The sequence below is a fragment of the Sander lucioperca genome, chromosome 3 (assembly GCF_008315115.2).
Source record: "Sander lucioperca isolate FBNREF2018 chromosome 3, SLUC_FBN_1.2, whole genome shotgun sequence".
In the NCBI taxonomy this organism is placed as follows: domain Eukaryota; kingdom Metazoa; phylum Chordata; class Actinopteri; order Perciformes; family Percidae; genus Sander; species Sander lucioperca.
Window position 1 is genome coordinate 12,805,148 of NC_050175.1, and position 21,220 is coordinate 12,826,367.

A 21,220-nucleotide genomic window follows, 5' to 3' on the forward strand; every position below is an offset into this window, starting at 1 on the left:
CAAAAATGGGAACTGCTGGGTCCATGAGATGAGAGAAGCAAAGTGTATGCGCGGTGTGCACACGCTACATTACGGCCAAGCATGCGACCTTAAAATAGCATCTGAATAACGCGCCACTGACTTTAGACTAGGTTTTTCCTGGTCTGTGGCGGAATTGTTTTCTGAAACTGCAAAATAGCACTAGGGAACGTTTGCGCCGGAACACGCATCCTCTTTTTGCTGAACCGTCCCCGGGAGCGCAAGTTCATTCCCTAATTTACCGACGTGAGTCTGTGGAGGGAAAAGTCCGCTGTGCGTCGGGTGCAAAATAGGAATGATACATGCGTCGGTGTACAAAGTAAATTGTGCTGGGTGCAAGATAGGGCCCTCAAACTGTAAATGCAAACACACTGATAATATGCTAACCAAAAGCTCAGGTGATCTTCACTGCAAACATGGCAACTGACATCCATGAACTTGCTGATCTTGTGCAAATATCTCAAGATGATGATTTGAATCTAACTAAATTTGCTCACAGAGTCCTCAAATAAAATCAATATAATAATCAATCATATAATATAATCAAATCAAAAACAAAGAAGACTTTGGCTTACATTATTACTAGCTGCAAAGTTAAAGAAAGAAACTGTGAAGGATGACTAGATGTTTTTTTTTTTCCCACACTACTACATTTTCTACATCTCCTGAATATTAAAAAATATATTTTCTGCTGTTAAGTCACAGCACCTGCATTTATATCTGGATACGTCTACATGCATGGCATTGGCTCATCTGTCAATGAGCTACAGTATTTCACAAGCTTGCTATGACACCAATACAGACTATTTTGTTGGTTTGCAGTTATTGCAATGAGCAGAAAGTCGTTTTCATTAAATGTCGTTTAGATTTAGATTTAGAACCGTTTAAAACGCAAACGCTATACTGTGATATTTTTTAAAGAAAAGTAAAAGGAATTGTAAGAATAAAGTTTCTGGTTGCCGGACATCACCCAAATGTTGCTGTAGTTTCTCTGCAGTGGATCATGACTCTGCTTATTTTCCATTTTAAAATGTGTTCCCGAGTGTTAACGGTAAGCTGCGGCAGCTTCCGCTGCTGGTTAGCCTGACCCCTGCTTGCGGTATGTAGGCTAATTTAGCTTGATAAGTTTCCCAGCTCGAAGGGTTCCGCAGAATCTTTCTAGGTCACAATGCAGCACACGCTCTATGCAGCAACAATGAACACTAGTCTCTGCTTTTTCTTCCACTCAGGGAATGTGTGATGAAGGAGCTATGGAGTGAATTGGAGGAGCAGATTTCTTTAGCACAAAGGATGAATGAACACACCAGGAACCAGTCATTAACAATGCACACACTGTGTTTAAAATAGAAAATGCATCATAAAAAATCTGCAAAAGTCAAAAATGTAAGGCAAAAATAATTGTGACTTTACATTGAGACAGCCCCCAACGTCTCCTAGGCACTAGGATTAGGCAAGGGTTAGGGTTAGGGTTAAGGTTAGGGTTAGGTGCCTTGAAGTCAACGGTCGCAGCGCTGCCTTGGAGTCGATTAGGCAAATGTTATGGTTAGGGTTAGGGTTAGGTGCCTTGAAGACAACTGTCGCAGAGCTGCCTGGAAGGAGATGTTGGGGGCTTAAAATGCCATCAAGCGACATTTTTAGGGTTAGGGGGTTAGACCTGTATATCAAACCTGTACAGTACTTCAGCAAATGTCTTTTTGAGATTATCCTACGGTAGGTCCCAAAGTGCGACTATGAAGTGACAGGGCATTTAAGAGTAGAAAATTAACCAAACATTGCACTAGTAAACAGAATTAATCCGATGCTCATTTCCTATGCAATAACCAGCTAATGTTTACTGCACCAACACTTAATGATCCCTGTGCACATGAGTCTAATCAGCCAGAGTAATTGAAAAACACCTGTGTGGGTGGACAACACAACTAATATCCTCTGACTGACTGATAGGTGATATGATAGCTTCTAACAATGCCTGAAATGTACACATATTGGTTAAATACTAGTTAATAGTCAATATAGCAAAGTATTTTTTGTCTCCTTTGTTTTGTTTTCTTAAAATTCTGGCTATGCAGCTTGAAGCTGTGATAAACCTCTGGCGGTGGGCTGTGTATCCCCTGTGGACTTACCACTCTACAAAGTTTATGATGCAGCGATGGCACATCCTGGTAACTGAAAAGACTCCATTTGCAACACAGTTAAGCAGTAATATATAGTATGTTAAGTGCTGGGGATTTGAGTTTATCTTCAATCTTTAATTTTCTCTCAATGCCTCCGCCGACAACTTAACTAACTTTACTGTAAATCGTGTCTAGTGGACGCTACTAAAAACTATGATGATGACTATAACATTATGATTCTGTGTGTGAGTGGCAAGCACACAAATTATAGCAATAAACCATTTTTTTCCCCTTCAGAATATGGTCTACCCACTATAAAAGCACGGTTGCCCAGCCAACACTAAGCACATCTGATCTTGTTTATGCAGTCCATACAGAGCAATAAGTGGTAATGTTACTTCTTTTTTCTTTTTCACTCGACACTATGAGCCGGCAGCCCTGAGTCAATTGTGGTCACTGCGCCTGATCAACACCGAGTTCAGTCATTTCAGAGCCCTCAGAGGTGCTTTAAAAGAGTGGCTGCCTCGGCAGCATCAGGCGAGGGTTTATTACTGTACCTCAACACCTGTCTGAGATGATTGGGCTGGGTAATTGAGGGTCAGAGTAAAAAAGGGCACTTGAAGCCTTGTCTGTGACAGAAAGGTACAGTGATGGAAAAGACAGGCAAGGATAATCTAACACAGAGTGATGGTCAGTAATGTAAAAATTCTCAGAAGAGGCTCTCCTCAGGCGGAGTAGTGATTTGGGAAATAGATTCCATACTGTCCACTATCATCACAAGAGTCCTCTCTGATATTCCGCTGCACCTGCTATCATGATTTATTTATTGTGAGTGTGGTAACCCCCCAACCCTCCCTCCAAGTGAGCGCCTGTCCTCTGTTGAAGCTAATTGAAAATGTACTGGAACATTAGTACTGGAACAACTTACCACTACTAATGTTTAATGTGTTGCTGAAAAATACAGGCTGAGGTCATTATCAGCAAATGTGAAAATGTTGGTGTAAAATTGCCTCTGATAAGGAGGGAAATGTGTACCACATGTTCTAATCACTCTGTTGATCTTTAAACAGATGTTTAACAGGAATAGCTTGTTTTGAAGTGCATTGATGGCTTTCTGTAATAAAATATTTGTGTTGGACAGATGGAGGTTGCCATCTTTTGCAAGTCTTATATACGTAAATTATGGAAATGTGCATCTTTAATGTTTCTAATCATCATAATATGTTTTGCAAGTTTATGCCGCATTTCATATTCTAGTATTTATCAGCAAATAAAAACATCTCTGAAAATATGGCATCTGTAGCAATGCAGTCTGTACATATGTAAAAAATACATCCGGTGTGAGTTACCAAAATAAATGAGACGTAACACTCACTGGGTTCATTTGAAATGCACGCTGTATGAGTTAATTTTCCATGGATCGCTTCATTACGCTGTGTTTAAGTGGCCTCTCCATCTGTTCCTGTGCCACCCGTTCGTCCAGGAGTCATTTTCAGAGTAGACTGAGAGAAGTTTGCAGTGCTTGTTTGTCAATTATGCAGCATCCAACGTCTAGCGTGGCTGGGGGTTTTTTTCATGGGGAAATCTAAAATGGTGGAGCCATTCTAACACAATAGATTTCCAGCCTGCTCCTGTCCAGCACTTTAAGCGCTGGAAGCGGTTTATGCCAGTTATAAAGTCTCAGCAATTAGCAAAATAGCCTTGCTTCCTGGCTTTGTAAGTAAAACTTCGCAAAGATTGTTTAAATGCAGTTAGCTCCTACAGTTTTGCAGTTTCTCCTTACTCGTTACCCCATACTTTCTTTCCCTCAATTTAATTCCCCTCAAGACGTGAAGAGGGGACCATCCAAGGCACTCACATTGTGGTGATATGGTTTATCGTATCCCCCAGAAGCTAATTTATCATCCCAGACTTACTTTGAAAGAAAATATTTACTGGATTCGCTAGAAAAATTGTCCACTGACTCGTAAACGTGTGCAATCTCATCCAGACATCTTATTCACCATTGGATGAAAAAGCACTTTGGGAGCATTTTGAATGTCCCGTTACGTACCTAATATTACCCAGTAGTATGTGAACAACATGCAACACGGTGCAATATCTGCACAGCGCTGTTGGCTTGGAAGCTTGGGCCACATTACATGAAAGCTCAGGGCAGTTTTGTGAAGTAGGAGGCGGGTGCTCTGACTGGTGTGCACAGACCAATGCACATGCCTGCTTGTAATCTCAACAAGGTCATGTATGAAGATTTAGACAGATACAGAATATTTTAACACATTTAGTCCAAAACATTTTTTTTTAACATACTGGATGCACAGCAGCATATGTAATTATGCCAGGAGTCATTTAAGAATTTTCTATAGACATTTTGATGCTTTCTGCCGTGAAAACATCCATTAAATCCATTGTGACACCTGCAATTTTAAACTGACTTTTAGCTTTTGTACTTTAAGACAAAGCAAACTACAAACTTAATTAGGGCCACACATTTCATTTGATTTCATTCATCATTATAAAAAATAAAGATTTTGTCTAGACTATAATTTTAATATAGCTGCACATTTTTGCAGCTGAACTTCAAAATCCTATTTGTCAGTATGTTTCTGCAGCAATGTCACAAAGACAAATTCCTGGATGCTAATTGTACTCATCAATTACATTGAGTGTGGTTGGGATTCTACTGCAGTTGACTCTGCAAAGGTCCAGTGGGTCTGTGGGCGGCAGACATTACAGACAAGCCAGGGGAACCTGATTTAGGTCAGGCTATCTTGATTGGTAAGATGTGTTGCGTGGCGTTGGCACAGGGATGAAGTGTCCTTTGAAGTGTTCGCTGGAAGCATTTGGTGTAATTATCCTGTCATGAGAGGGGCTATAAGCCTGAGACTTCATTAGGCACATGGCCCCTGCTTTTTCATCTTTTCTCAAAAAACACTCATCTTTATGAAGGCCTTAAAGTGCTAAACAACGCTGTGATGAGCGTAGGGCCACTACAACTGACAACTCACTAATCAAAAGCATCATTACAAACTTCACTGCATAATGGGCCTCATTTATCCCTTTGGGGCTTTAGAAGAGGTGGGCTTCTGCAGTCCATGAGTTCGGCAAAATCAACCACTTTAGGTCATTAGACTGGGCAGACGCATCCACCTGCTGTTTGGCAAATTTTGGATGGTTTATACTATTATGCTGGAGAGGTTATGGGTTGTACAATCGGTGAGGGAGCAAGATGGGGACTCTGTCTTCCAGCAACAGGGAGGCAGCAGATGCAGCATGCGTTGGTGCTGGCAGAGCACACTGATCATTTATTGAGGTTCTCCTTCATTGCTTCTATCCGTGTTGAGAGGCCTAGCGCCGGTAATGACCAGCGAAAGATGGTAGTGCCACGCTGCGGGGCTCCTCAGTCTGTCTGCTTCCCTGAGATAGCACTCGGATTAGGCCTGAGTACTGTCAGGTTACGCTGGTCACATGCAAGGAAAAAAGGTGTGCATGTGAGTGCAGCCAGGCCACACTGACCCATTTTAATGACTCAAGTCGAGTTTTCATTAACAACATGGTGTCTTTCCGTTGAAGGCCAGTGAAGGTCTAAAGTGATTACAGTTTGTCAGAGTGCTGCAAATGTGTGCGTTTATGTGTGTGTGGTGGGTTGGAGGGTAAATGTAGTTGACCCATACTGGAAAAAGGGGAGAATCTCTCCAGCAGGGGAGAGTACAACACTACAGGAACAGGCTCAGCCAAATCCAGCAGTAAATCCCTCACCCTGACACGTCACACTGCCAATTTGTCTACAGGCCAAACCAGTAAGCAGATAAGTAGCAAGTCTACCCTGAGAAAAAAAAAGAAAGATACATAGTATAGTTACATGGCTGTCTCATTTTTGTGCTAGTGACTAATAATACGGTGTTGTGTGGGGAATGTATGAAGAGTTTTAGTGTAGTGAAAGTTGATTTGTTACAATAACAATGCCTCACATAATTCATACTATAGTAGTAATAGGCACTAAAAACAGCAGTAAACGTGTTAATAAATAAAAAATATCACAGCATAATATAAAAAACAATTCTAGTCTGTCAAATTCTTTTTGCATCAGATGCTGTGTGTAGCCAGGAAACAGTTAAAGTTGACTGAAAATTAAATTCATGTCATTTTATAGACTTGAGTTACTATGGAATAATAGCGTTGAGGGTTTGAGTTATTTATTGACACTGACCTGTAAAAGCAGTAGTAGTAGTTCACAAATGTGAGAAACTAAAAGGAAAATAAGGTGCACTTGGTTGTTTTTTGTCAAACGGCTTTTACACATTTTGTTTAGAAAATGCCAACTTAAAGTCCAACTTTTGGGCTTCATTGAGGTCTTATATGGTGCAAATACTAGAAAATATTGGGTCTCAGGCACATGTAACTGTAGATAGGCACACACAAATATTTATCCACGTAATGTATGTCCTTATGTTAGTCTGCTTTATATAAACAGGCATCCATCTGTGGTCACAACTTCTAACAGTCATACATTATTCAAAGACGGAACATAAGAAAGATGAAGGATGGATGAAGGGACAGAGGGAGACAGCCAGGCAGCAGGCGAAAGACTGGCAGGAAAATTATCTTCCTCATCCAAACTTATTTTAACTTGCACAGCTTTTTAGGATCTAATTGTCAGCTTTGTTTCACTTGTGTATCTATGAGGAACATAATCATATCTTTGAAAGCCTACAATAGAAATCTTTGCAACATCAGAGTTGATTTGCAACTCATTCACATTCAATCACTCAGTCACATTATCACCCGTATATAGTCACACACAGCTATCAATGCCTTTTATTATAAGTGAGGATAAAACTGCAAAGCCCCCATTCAGCAACATATTTTGCAGTATCCACTCCCTTCAGACTACAAGAAGAAAAGTTCCATTTATGGTTGTGTGAGAAATTATCCATGTCTTGTGTTGCCATGCAAAAGCTATCACCTGCTCTCTTTTTGTAATTAAAAATCTTTCTTTCCAAATTCCTGTTATGGGTCCTATCAATGTTTGTCTTCTCGGGCTGGGGACAGATGATATTACCTAATGACAGTTTCCATGCGGCAGCAGTAGGTGTTATATTACAATTCCAGGGGTGTAAATGGATTTAACTCCCCCACCCCGAAAATCTTGAATAACACTCCAAGGTGCAAAAAAATTAAAATAAAAACTACCCTGAAGGCTTAATTTTTTATTTTTTTTATCAGAGAAGAACATGTTTTACTGTTTTCCCTACAAGATTTTGCTGTTAGATCTGTCAACTCTGTTGGTAGGGGAGAATAAAAAATGTGAATATACAGTCTGTTGCCGGAGGATCAGATGTGTGAATGTGTAAAACTGGACAACTCTGTCATACAGCTTAGGGTTAATCACACAGGTATTATCCATGACTGTTGCCAGACTGTTTTCAGTTGTTGACATTACTGTCACTCAGTTGTTGACATTACTGTCACTTATGTCAATAAGTCACAGTTACAGGAACACTTAGACACACCAGTTCTAGGGAAGTACATGAAGGGGTTGTTTTGTTGCTCTATGTTTATAACATTGCAGATGGTTTCTTCATTGACATCATTTGTGTCGAGTTCAGTGCATACTGGCACTGTTTGTCTTAAGCAAGCAGCAACCAACATTGCTAGCTAGTGCAGCTGAAAGGTGTTGGCTGCTAGAAAAGTGACTATACTGACGTAATTAAAAACCTTCAAGTCAGTAAATAGAAAGTCAAATTATAAAATCAACTTAGGTTTTCAGTAGGCATTACCAGAATTGGGTATTGTGCAAGGTCATACCTTTGCCAGTGCTCTAAAACAACCCATATGTTTTAGCAATATCACCATTTAAAAATGTCTCATCGCCTATGGTAAGGTTCGGCCAAGTTTAGTCAGCTATGAATACTTGGTTGAACATCATGGTTAAAGTTGTAAGACTTTGCCCTGGTTAATTTGGTGATCCATGGTTACCATGGTAACAGGAAGTGCGCATAAATACTACAGTAAGCACTCTTTGAATTAAAAAAAAAATTAAATTTAGTAGTAGAAACAAAAGGCTACAGATCTGATGCAGAATGAGGAGAGTAAACACCAAGGCCGAGATAAAGCTGTGCTGGATTACACGCATGCATCGTTTCCTGTAAATCCCTCGGTGTGAAGGCAATTTGAACGCAGCTTGTGAAAAACTGCTATATACGTACATGCAGAGAGGTACAGTAAATACATCTAATGGCTATTGCAGAAACAAATCTTACTCTGAATAGTAATATAAACTGGTGAAAAATTACTTTCCCAAAATGTAGGAAATGGAGATGTAAGATGTTATCTAAAAGTTGCGTACTTTGTCAGCTAATTTCCCCAAACTCCTTTCAAAGCATTTTTGCGGAAGTCTAACAACTTCACACGACTACTTCTACCTTTTCTATCAATAGAAGACAGTCATTACTTCCATAATCTCAAAAGGTCACTGGACAGAAAACATGGACAGAGGTTGCTTTAAGCATTTGAACAAACAATGCTGTTGGTTCCCTGGTGATGACAGTCTCTGCATTATGTACCAAAGTATATACATACTGTATGTACACATGTAGTGTGCAATGAATGAGTGCGTAGAATGTATTAATAATTTGGAGACGGCAGATGCCATATACACGCCATGACATGTTACCCAAACTATTCAACATACAGGCCACTTCTGCAGCTCTGCTCCATATGCAATAATGTATTAGGTTGTTATAAATAATGAAAGCATGTCCCTCCTTTCAGTCGAACGTCAGCCATTAATCTGCTGTGCCTGGCTGTAACTTTCTTTACAACTGTACTGGCTTACTGTGTAGAAGCTGTACCTTTTCACATGCAGATCTCGTATCTCCTGATGAAGTAAGACATATTCATCAACAACATGCCAACAACAGAAAGAATAAATCCTGCACTAAAATGTAAATTTACCGTTGCTGCCTATACCAGGCAGGAAAGTTAACGTGCTCTGGGCTCAGTAGCTTGTTTTGTTATTGCTCTCTGTATTAGCATGCTTAAAGTTGATGATGCTAATTAGCTGGCACCTAGGAATATATATGTGATTATTGATTAATAATCAATATTAATTTCTAATCAACGCACCTGCCACAAGTGATTCATTTTCAGCTGCTTGTGAATTTTCATGGTACCCTACAACACTGTGCTGTTACACAGACTCACATCCACATTTACTTACACGTTTAAACCCAGCCTGTTGAAGTGAGTCACAATAAACAAGTGCCATAATACATCACCATCTCCCATAATGTCCACTCACTAATTTGGCTGTTTTTCCTGACGCATGTATTATCAATTGCATCAAAACATGTAACAGAGACGATAACCAAGTAACCACCAACAATGACTCTAACGCATTTAATATAACAGATGTCAGAGCACCAATCTACACTATTAGGCTTTGAACAAACATTGAGCTAAAATAGTTTGATCAAAGGTCTAAAACAACAGATTTTTTCAGCATCAACGGTCCCGTGCTGTGCATAGTTTTGTCAGCCTTTCAGCACTTTAACCTTTTTTCATCTGGTTAAAATGTGGTGGGGTTAGTTTTCATTGCTGCTTATTGTTGTCGGGCCACACCTTTGGATGAAATGTCCGGGCTGTGAGAGCAGCAGCTAACCCTACTATTAATACAGGGCATGCAATCAATATGCCACTGGCATTTCTAGGTTTCCTTGGCCTGCAGTCCTTATCTTAATGGGAGTGTGCTCCCATTTTCTTTTATTCTGTGAACCCCTATATCAATACCCACTAAATATAACCGGATCTATCCTGCTGAAATGAAAACATTGAGGCTCTGAGGAAAAAAAACAAACATTTATGCAATTTATTTTTATTTTAACTTTTTTTTGCTGCTTATTGCAGCAGTGGTAGACCTCATGAATGTGAGCTATGCAATTTCTGGTCCATCTTCTTTGTTTTTTGCTTTAAACTTCCAGACAAAGGTTCTCCCAGTGTTTGCAACATTATTCGTCATGAACCATACCATGTCAGGAGAGGATAATGCCCTGTGTGTTAAGCACTTGATCTACAGGTAGAAACAGATTTATATGGACAGATATATTTCCAGTCCCCCATAATCTTGAAATGATACACACTTAGTTCCATGGTGCATCATCCTGCTGAAAGACTGTGGCCATGAAGAGATGCAACTGGCCAGCAGCATGGTTGCATAATACATTGTGGCTTCCAAAAAGTCATCAGCTGCCAGTGAAGCAACTAATATAGTTTGTACCAAGAAAAACATTTATCTTTTACTGATGGTGACTGACCTGTTATCTCGATGTCACAGCAAACCCTGAGATTCCATCATTTCTCTATTTAATGATGTGGTGATCACACATCTAAAGGCCTGAGAGGCCTATTCTTGCAGTTAGGTAACAGGAGTGGTACATGGTGTGATTTAAGATATAGGTCATCCACACTTCCAAGGTTTGATGGTCAATGTTTATTCTTAGATGCCTCTTTTCACATCATTATTGTACTAAGCCCTTACTTTGTGGCCTCTCTGTTAGCTTGAACAGGTCTCCTCTGACCTCTCATCAACAAAGCATTTTCGCCCTCAGGCCCGGACTATGACTCACTGTTTGGAGGAGTGAGCTGTTTAAAATGAGCAGTCTATCTAACCTTACGTTAACGGATATGCTATAATAGGGTCCCATTTACAGTAGTCTATATCCTTGACGGTCCACTTCTGGGATTGCTCCGTTGCCGCCGAAAAATCTGCCGGATTTCACTCATTTAGGCCGGATATCCTTTACCTTGGGCTTCCTTTGTGTTGGCATTTTAAAGATTATTTTTTGGGGACTTTTTCCCTTTATTATATAGTGACAGTGGATAGACATGAAAAAGGGAGAGAGATGGGGGATGACACGCGGCAAAGGGCAGCAGGTCAGATTCGAACCTGCGCCGCTGCAGGACTCAGCCTACATGGGGCGAATGCTCTTACTGGGTGAGCTAGAGGCCGCCCCTGTGTTGGCATACTAAACTTCGGTTGATTTATGAGGGCTATGGTTAACCTTTTCTCAGATCTCTGCAGGATAAATCCAGACAGCTAGCTAGACTATCAGTCCAATCTGAGTTTTCTGTTGCACGACTAAAACAACTTTTAAACTTGCACATGTTCCACCAAAACAAGTTCCACCAAAACAAGTTACAGCGGCACCACAGCTTTTCTCCGGTGCTTAGCAGCGCCCAAGATGATTGTGATTGGTTTAAAGAAATGCCAACAACAACAACAAAAAACAGAGCATGTTTTCCTCCCATCCCCGAATGCTATGTGGACAACAGAGCCAGACTCTCCTCCACTGGGCTTTGGAGGAGGGTCTGGCAAAGCGAGACTACATTTACAATGATGCATTATACCAAGGAATTATTGACCAATTCCAAAAATAAAAATAAAAACTGATATTGCCTCATAAAGCCACTTCTTTCAGTAAAAATGTGTGATCCTTAAAGAAATTTTAATTTAATTTAATCCTATGATTTTAGACATATATACAATCCTGAGTCTGTTTCTCTTGAGCTACAGATGGGAGAGCAAGAGATTAAAAAAACCTGTAGCTGCTCTATTAAAAAATAATTAGAGATTGAATTTGTGTACTCATAAAATGTTTGTTTGAGCTTTTACACCCAAATGAGCTTTATCTGGTGTGGTGCTAGCAGTTACGAACCAGAAAATGTGCCCATATCTCCGTGAAATCACTCTGGCTTCTGTTACAGTGTTCACAATGTCGTACTTGCACTCACTCAGTGGAGCAGATCAAGGATTGCTCTCTTGATGACATAAAGATAGTCTTGAGTTCTATATTTTTCTAATAATAGAATTGTTCATGTGCACATTAGGGCAAGAGTCTGCACTTAAAACTGATCCATTGACCATCTCCCCTGCCCAGTTAATGTCCGTTCAGCGCACCACCCCACACTAAACTCCTATATCAGCCTACCCAAGTCTCATGTTTTACCCACGTTTTAATGCATTTGTTTACATCATCATTTACTTCCACACAGATAAAGTAAAGGTGAGTCTCCTGGTCATAGCTCATTTATAAAATCCTAATGCTCCTCTGAGCATCTCTCTTGCGGGCTGCTGACAGTGCTGTCAGTGGAACACTCAGTCACACTGGCCGGCAGTAGAGGAGGTTCTACAAGCATCTGGCTCAAAAGTAGTTTAGCTGACTTCATTGACAGTCAGCACCGCAGCTGAGAGTCAACAGACACAGGGCCCTGCCTCGCGCTGTCCGGCTTCGCCATCAACCTTCTTCCAACCTACATCCATTGGTTATTTTGAGACAAGACTCGGTTTGTAAAGTTTACAGCCTGTCATGCTGTTGCTTCTGCCTTGCTCTGTATACGATGATGCAGCAAAAAGGTCTCTCACGGTCTTCTTCGCTCATGGACTTTTAGGAAGCATACATATTAATTTAAATTTGCTCTACCAAGTGAAGGTGAAAACATTAAAGGTGATAGAATCACAGGAATTTGATAACGGAACATCATTTTTATAAAATCGGACAACCTGAACATATATTGTTTTTGATACATTTTCTGCATCCTCTGGGATTGTTAGACAGAATCGGGGTAATAAACGCTTACATCCTTACATTCAAATTAAAGGGGCTTTTGACAATAATTTGTATACACAATCTAATCATGTTACAACCAGTAGTCTGTAACATACTTTAGGGTGCATTTAGGTTAACTGTTGCGCAGGTTGCTTAATTATTAGCTTTTCATATATTACAAACATCTCACCGATTTGCAGTTATTTCTATCTGCAGAGAACTCCATTTGTGAGGGGTCATGACACCTACACATACTGTTGGCGGCATGCTTCCCTCCTTCACCCCCACTGTGCTGAAGTAGGTCACAGATATTGGCATGAATCGCTCTCCTACTTCCTTTTCTCAAAACAATTTTTCATCAATGGTTCTGCCATTTCTATCTGTGACAATCTATAGAGCGGTCGCCTCAGAGAGTGACAAAACCTGTCACAGTGCGTCACTTTCACTCTCTCCCTGGCAAGCGGCGGGACATCTTTGAGTCTGCAGCACCTTTATCAGATATGGCAGTTCCTAAAGCTCTACCTATAACAGTTGGAGGAGAGGAGCCGGCGACTTTACAGAGACCTATTTGCAAACAAAATCACTGGGAGACATTTCCCACAAGGCACCATCTGGCTGCCACACATACCTGCCTCCGTCATTCCCTTACCATCACTAGCTTCTCTATTTATAGACTGCTCTCCTGTCCACCCACCCACACATTGCATCTTGTAAAACAGCAACCAACATGTAGCAAACTGAAGAATATCCTTCAGGCAATCAATCATCAGTGTGACAGATGTCAACACATTTCTCAGTAATGTGTGGATAACATCTTCCTAACAGTCTGCCGTCGCTAACAATAGAAATGAACAATCAGTCGGCTCCTTGCCAGACCTTGTGGAGATAGTGAGATATGACCTTCTTTATCTGAACTATTTGCCTATTTTTAGCTTGGCTGTATTAGAGTAAGTAGTAAGGTGAGCTACTGTATTATATAGAATAAAGCACCTAAGCTTGAGGTAAATACTTACTGCAGTGACTGAGCAGATGGTGAGGGTACTGGGTGTGATCTAATCTGTGTTGCAGGTTGATACAAGAAGAATTTGTGATGATGTGATATGTCAGCCATCAACCACCAGTGGGCTATCAGACGTATCAATAAAGCAATAAGTGTCTCCTCTCTGAGGGGAGTAGGCTGAATTCTGATCATTGGTATTATGTTATTGAACAAGCATTCCCCAGCGAGGGAATTATATTGAGAGCTCTAACACAGAACGTGCACTTGCAAGCTAGTCAGGCATTTGCTGCATTTTGATAAGGTCCACAGTGACTATATTTTGGATGCTATAAGAACCCTCACAGCAATGTACTACTTTGATTGCTAAAATGTCACATTTAATTAAACTTAAGCAAGCAAGGACTGGAAAATACTGCCTCACTAATAGATGTTCTCTCTGACTTCAAACAGAAATTCTGCTTTATTAATTTGCCTGTGTAACATATCCTCTGTCCATTCATTTTCAATCCAAGGTTTTATCGTCACGCAGCAAGAATAAACTTTAACAAAATTCCAAAATAAAATACAGCCTTTGGATCCGAAATTAGTCATCAAAATCCAGATGTGTTGGCACGGCTCCCCATTAAGAAGCTGCATCAGCCTCTCTCTTTCTCCCTCTTTTTTTGGATGGATTTAATCAGCCATCTCGTAACGGGAACAATTAGTCAATGTGCATGGATCAGCTCCTTTAATTAGATATTGAAATATTACTCATAAGCTCAAACATATATTGATTACTTGCCTGGAATATGCAGATAATACATATATGTTCCACTCAGAGCAATACCACAGTATATTTTCCTCCCAACAATTCCGCTGATGTGTGTGTGTGTGTGTGTGTGTGTGTGTGTGTGTGTGTGTGTGTGTGTGTGTGTGTCTTGATAATTATAGGTTGCAGAGTTGGCAGGGAAACATGGTGGTGTGTGGAGAAGCGCTACCTCACTCACACAAGCCCTTCCGGCAAGATGAGCCTGGTAAACAGATCTCACCAAAGTGAGAGAGAAAAATCTCTTTAACTAGGGCAGTATTTTAGTGCACTATTAATATTTTCTACTACGCTCTGGACTTACTTCTGATAGCTCTTGTCCGCACTGAAGGGGTTGTGATTGTCCAGACGAAGGCATGCCACCAGATAACGGTCTCCTTTTTCAGTATGCGTAATCACAAAAAATATCAGTTAACTCAGTTAATTTGCATTTGTCAAATGTCTGCCCAGTGACCGGCAACTCCAGAATAATTAAATCTGGATTGTCAAGCTCACATATTGTAGATGTAAATGGGAAGTCCATGGTGTCCAACCAGAAATATAGTCAATTGTAACATGAATGATCCATCGATTAGATTTCCTCCTGTCTGTTACATTTTGCTCTGCTGTCTTGTTTAAAAACACAACACAGTGGGGGTCTCTACCTACGTTCTCCAGACACATTAAAAGGGCCAATTACCACAGACAAATAAGCAATGTACAGGAAGGACAGGAGAGGCAATTTTCCATCCTTTTCTCCTCTCTCTTGCTTTCACGCTTTAAATTGCCAGTCCATAAACAGTGGGCCTATTGTACTGTGTTGTTGACACAAATTGGAAGGAGTGAAGAATGGAGATGTATTGTTCCACGTAAAGCATATTCATCTTTTCAATAAAGTTGGCATTTGTAGGTAAGAGAAAGTGTGAAGTCAGGCGCAGCATATAATTAGCAGGTAGAGGTATAGTACGGACGCGTCGTCGAGCCATCTGTGGGGAACATTTGTGAGGATCTGTGCGACTTAGCTTCCCTCGCTTCTTTGTCTTCACTTGCATTTCTCCATGACCCTCTCCACTGTTTGCTCAGCCTGCCAGCAAATCGCCCCCTCCAAACCTTCTGTAGTGCCTGTTTGCAAGTCTGCATGATGCAATACCCGGTGTTTGCCAAGCCACCTTCTGACGCAAGCTCCTCGCTTTTCACACACCGTTTTACAAGGTTCCTGGAAACATTTGAAAAAAGGGGCCGCATTAATAATTCATGCATTCTATGTCCATGCGTAAATGCGGCACAAACCTACAAGTGCAAGTCCTTAGCTGGCCACTGTTTTGACACCTTTCAGGGTTTCTCCCCCTCTCTCTGGCAGCCGAGCTTTGATTGATAACAACAAAAGGGGTGGTGAAATCTGAGGGCTGGATAGAGAGATAACTGACTGGCTGAGAATGACTCAGTCTGTAGCAGAGAGTCAGTCTGCTACAGCCTGGAGGAAGAGAGCGAGGTAGGAGTGCAACAGCGCAAGGGAGTGGGGAAAGGGAGAAGGTATCACGGGGTAAATGAGGCCTGGCAGTTTGGTGGTGCACATAGCTTCATCATCCTGGGCTCATGTTTGGGAGGCAAACATGACTGGGCTAATGTTGCTTTATTTGAGAAGAGAAACATCACCGACAGTCAGTTACTCTATGTGACCAAACACACAGTGGGGCCTCGCCAATAGCATTCTATCTAATCAATCTACTGTGGGAGGACAGAAAACACGAACAAACAACGTGCATTCGTGCAAGAACACACACCCACAATAGGCACTCACAAAACTACAGTATATGCACACACACTCCCGTCCACACAGCCAATCTCATATCTTCTGGCAGATACTCATACACCCACACAAACACATGCATCAATCACTCTTTTTTTTCCCCTTCTCAAATAAAAACACACTGTCATAGACATGCAACAGATACATGTACAGCACACGCCAAATCAGTCTGACTGCCAGGTTGGCTCATACTACTTTGATCTTGATGGTAAACAGTGATTATTCTGATGGCGGCTTGTACGTCTAACCTCAGGGTGAGAGAGTTTTATTTATAGGCCAACAATAACCCTTAAAAATGTGTACTGCAGCTCTGACTGCATCTGTGACATCATCAGGCATATTCCTTCTTATGTGACCTTGGCTTTTATGCAGTGACTCTACACGGATGCAGAAAACATGCAACGTGATCAGGTCAGTCATGGCAGAGGAAAATGCCCCACACCACCACCACCCTTTGTAGCCATCACTTATGCTTCAATTTTTTTGTCACAACGTGATGGCAACCAGTGATGTCAGAAAGGCGGCGGATGCAGTGTGGACACTGGCGTCAGGGGCTTGGCGTGCGCTCCCTCTTTAAATAGCCCCAGATCTAATCTGCAGACAGCAGCAGAGTTCTGACAGATCCTGCTTCAGTGCCTCCTCCCACTTGGTGACACATTCTTTATTTATTTTTCCTCTCCTCTGCTCTGGTATTCACTCCATGGAGCACTGGCCCCTCAAGCTATTGTCAGTTCCGTTCTCCTTCCATGTCTGAAAAATCAAATGGATTTACAGGGTTTACCATCAACCCCTCCCTTTTTCTGGACTTATGAATGTGACACAGGCTTCTATTTCCACTCTTTTATTTCTACACTATCCAAATATTATAAAGACTTGGAGTTGGCCATTCTTCTTAGTATGAGACACTGCTGTTGCGGCACTGCCTTTACTTTGTTTAAGCATGACTTCCTCATGACATCATCATGTCTTGACCTGTGTTCTAAGCTCAATATAGTGAGATGGGTACAGCAGTCATGGCAGTTTCAAAGTGTTCTATTAAGCCTGAGAGAAAGATGGAGAACACACTGTAGCATGACACTGTCCTACCAAGAGAAACTAGAGAATGAAATGCCCTAAAACAACATATGTTTAGGCTTCAACTGGCAAAGCCCTCAAGTATTTGTTGTAATTATGACCCTTCAAAGTCCACAGTAGGATGAGGTCGGGGTGAATGAATATGTCAACAAAACATTGGACTTTAACACGGGAGAGTGCTGTTTGTTTCCCAAAATACTGAGAAACGTACTGAATCTGCAGCTCCTCAAAGGTAGGTCTACTCTTTGCCTAGAAAATTATACTAGTACAGATCCAATATGAAGATCATACATACTTACGAAACCTTAACATCCCTTCAGTTAAGATTACAAAGCTATTATGTCTGAGCAATGAGTTATTTGCCTCACATATTCTATCTTATGAACTGTGTTTAGTCATCATCAGCTTTAGTAATAGTTCTCCAGAGATGCATTTAATCACCATTGGCTCCATCACACTTAACCTAAGTCTTTTAATGGAGAAATAAGTTATATCTATATGATGTCATTCATGGAAGGAGGTTGATAATGATAATTCTCATATTGATATATGACAGAGATCCATTGTGGAAGTCCCTTTTGATGCAGTTGTTTTATTCTGTAGATGCTGGCTCCAAAACAAATGAGATGGCATTGAAGACAATAAGAAAACCCCAACTTGCTCAACCCACCTGTAGCCTGCATTTGGATTTTCTGGTCCCAACAACAGAGGCAATCAGGGTAAACCAGACTTGAGGCTTCATAAAATCCCTTTTGAAACCTATGAGTTAGGGATGGGCCATGATTTTTGAATCTTCGAATAGTCATTTAAATTCTAAAAATCCAATAGTTATTGCAAATATCGTCTTGTCTTAAAGTGAATATTGAATATATTATTTTTGCTTGAAATGCCCATTCCTACTATGAGTATTTTCACAGATGTCATGTCCAAGTTTTTCTTAAGTCTATGACTGTGACTGTATTTCGTAGCATGTAGATTTTTCACTATCCATTAAAAAGTGCAGACATCCTTGATTAATTCCTGTGAAGTTTCATCTCGGGACTTATGTGTTGCACAAGTAACCACTGCACCAAAAGACTTTAAAGCCATGGAATAATCCCAAGGCAGTAGTCATACCATGTTGGCTTACATAGCCATTTCACTGTAAATGCCATGCATACCATCCCTCTCCACACCGTGCTGACAAGCCTGGAAATTAGCTAATATGTAATGCGGCAGCATATCTGTGCTCTGCATTCAGTATTCTAGTGGAGGCAGCAGCTGTGTGGACTTTGCTGGGATGAAAAAGATGAAAACAAGGAATATAGTTTTACTTTATGCAATTGTGTGATGACATGGTGAAATCCATTTCTATGAGATATTCTCTCGACCCTCCTCACTCCATGCTCAATTAATTTGATACAAGCTAGAAGCATAAATCCTAGATGATAATGCTGTGTTCAGGACAACAGCAATGAATATTTTCATCTTCTCAGGACTCAAGAACAGCAGGAGACAGGGAAATTAGTTTTGTTGTATTATGTAGATGCTGGCGCATTCTGCAGCATCGACAGGATTCAGCAGTTGAGGTGTGCGTGTGTTGGAGAGGGGGGTGGGTCAAGGTTGTTAAAGAAAAAACTAAAGAAAACTAAACATAACACAACTAAACATAATTTTATGTTTTTTTTCACAAAATATTACATTTTAACGACGATAGGTGTCCTGTCTGTGTAGTCGTACTGTATCTCCTGAGTAGTGGTCCTGTGAGGCGAGACACATTGGTAATGATCAAAATGTAAATGTAATCGTAGCAAACACCCCTCCCCCAGAACACAGGCACAATTAAAAGTGCAGTCGTTCAAGCTGGAAAGTGGCCAGCTGTTCTGGGTTAATAGATGGGCTTGGCCAGACGTCTGCGAGGTGACCGCTAGCTGGCAGCCGGCTGGATAAGGTTGCAGATTGTAAGCGGACATGTACTTTGCTTCCCTCTGTGTGCAGTTGTCACTGGAGATGATGAAGCACCCTGAATCTCCCTCCCTCTCTGTCTTTAGCACCCTCGTCTCGCCCTTATCCTAACCTTCCTAACCCTTCCTTCTCTCTCCAAGGCCGAAGCAAATGTTGTGCTGACACGTGGGTACCGTCTCCCTGGCCCCCTGACTTTAGACCCCAGAGTGGAGTGTCTCTATTGACTCAGGAGAGTTCAAGAACTAAGAGGCCATGATAAAAAAAGAAAAACGGAGACGGGGAGAAAGAGACAGCAGGAGCCAGAGTCCATGTCCTTTGATAACCCATGCCTCATATCTGCTTACTTGGCACTATCCTACTGTACTTGTACATGCATGTGCCCCCAAACCTGGAGTTAAATCAATGCAGGCACAGGCTTTGACATGGAATGACCTAAAATGGCATGCTAAAATATGTACATTGCTCTAAATATTCACCCAGTGTGTCCCGGTTACAGCTATTCCTTATTTCAGTGCTGCTCTGCTTAGTGGTTTCATTTGGCATCTGCTCTCATTTCCAGAGCAAAAAAAGGAAAGGGAGCAAGATGAGGGTTGGTGTGCTCGGTCAACCACAAATGTTACTCTAGCTTTTCCTGTAATCTTTGGAGTAGACCTTATCGATGTTGAACAGAAATGTTGGTCAGAAACGAGCAGTAAAAGTCTTAACGGACATGCTCTGTCATAAGTAGCCAGGAAAGCTTCCCATGCAAGCACTTAAGGAAGCATGAATTATCCATGTGTTACAGTATGTTTAAAAAAAATCAAAGATTGAAACGTATTTGATTGACAGGTATTTTAATACAGAATAAGAGCTACCATTAGATCTCAACCTTAGTCTATTTTATGATGTTGTTGAAAGTTTATCTACATCAGCAATGTTTGTAAATAATTGTAATAATGCAACCTATATTCTGAAATATGATTGATTGAGAAACAATTTTTTCCATCTGCAACTCAAACTCTTGAATAATGCATTTGAATATACTGTACCTACTCAATAATTTATGTAGTCAAACAAATGACTGGGCCTCAAAAGTATTCACTCTCTAATGCAAAATGGAAGAGAATCTGAATTTGTGAGCAGGGCAACAAATAATAGGTGTTTGCAGAGTCTCTGGTAGATCCCATCAAAATGCATATAAAATATTCATTTAATGGGTAACACTTTATTTGGATAGTCCAATGGTGAAAATCGGCATCCCATTAAGTGACTTTAATATGTCACTAAAATGCCTGGGGTGTTTCAAATGCTGCTCATATTTGTGTGAGCAGTAGTCAATATATCTCCGGGCTACAGTTAAACTTATGGCTAGGCTTACTTCAGTAGTACACTGTCCTGAAAGCTTTAATGCAGTAGAAATGGAGGAGGAATACAGGAGTGGAGTCTCTTGCAGCTCTCTCTTTGGCTTTGCTGGTCTGATTAGTATTCTATCTGCAGCGTAGGACACTGGTCTAAATTTAACCAATAAAAAATAAGGAACTGGACTCGCCCTGCTAAATCTGAGAGAACAGGGCTGACCAGACCTGAACTGCTCCTGTATCTCCTGGAGGACCGATGTTTGTGTTTTCTTTTTTGCCTCTGGCCACAATTCTGGCACTTGAGCAACTGTCCAGTGTCTGGGCTTGATTGGGTGCTTGTAATGACTGCTGCGAGGGTGCTTTAGGCCCACACTAACACCCTGCTACTGTACTGCTAGGATCCAGCTTGAAGATGGCACGCCAATAATACTTACTCTCTCAAGTTGCATGGCATTAGGGAGGCATTTTAATCATTGGTATGAATAAACATGGAAAAAAACATGTTTTTCAAGAGCTCTCATATGCAGAGTTTAAG

The 21,220-nt window shown here is 41.0% G+C and overlaps 1 protein-coding gene and 1 long non-coding RNA gene across 6 annotated transcripts in view; one reads left to right on the forward strand and one right to left on the reverse strand.

The window, feature by feature from the left end:
* Window positions 1-19,591, forward strand: part of LOC116037564 — a 102,653-nt gene extending 83,062 nt beyond the window's left edge. Inside the window, exons 3-5 of one of the 3 annotated variants that reach the window (XR_004101892.2) lie at window positions 14,667-14,768; window positions 18,008-18,123; window positions 19,489-19,591. This is a non-coding gene — a long non-coding RNA (uncharacterized LOC116037564). Of the gene's footprint in view, window positions 1-14,666; window positions 14,769-18,007; window positions 18,422-19,488 lie in introns of those variants that run through there. The other 2 variants (XR_004101891.2, XR_004896841.1) reach the window with 2 other exon arrangements.
* Window positions 1-21,220, reverse strand: part of insyn1 (inhibitory synaptic factor 1) — a 50,552-nt gene that overhangs the window by 4,821 nt on the left and 24,511 nt on the right. The gene's annotated exons all lie outside the window — the stretch shown is intronic.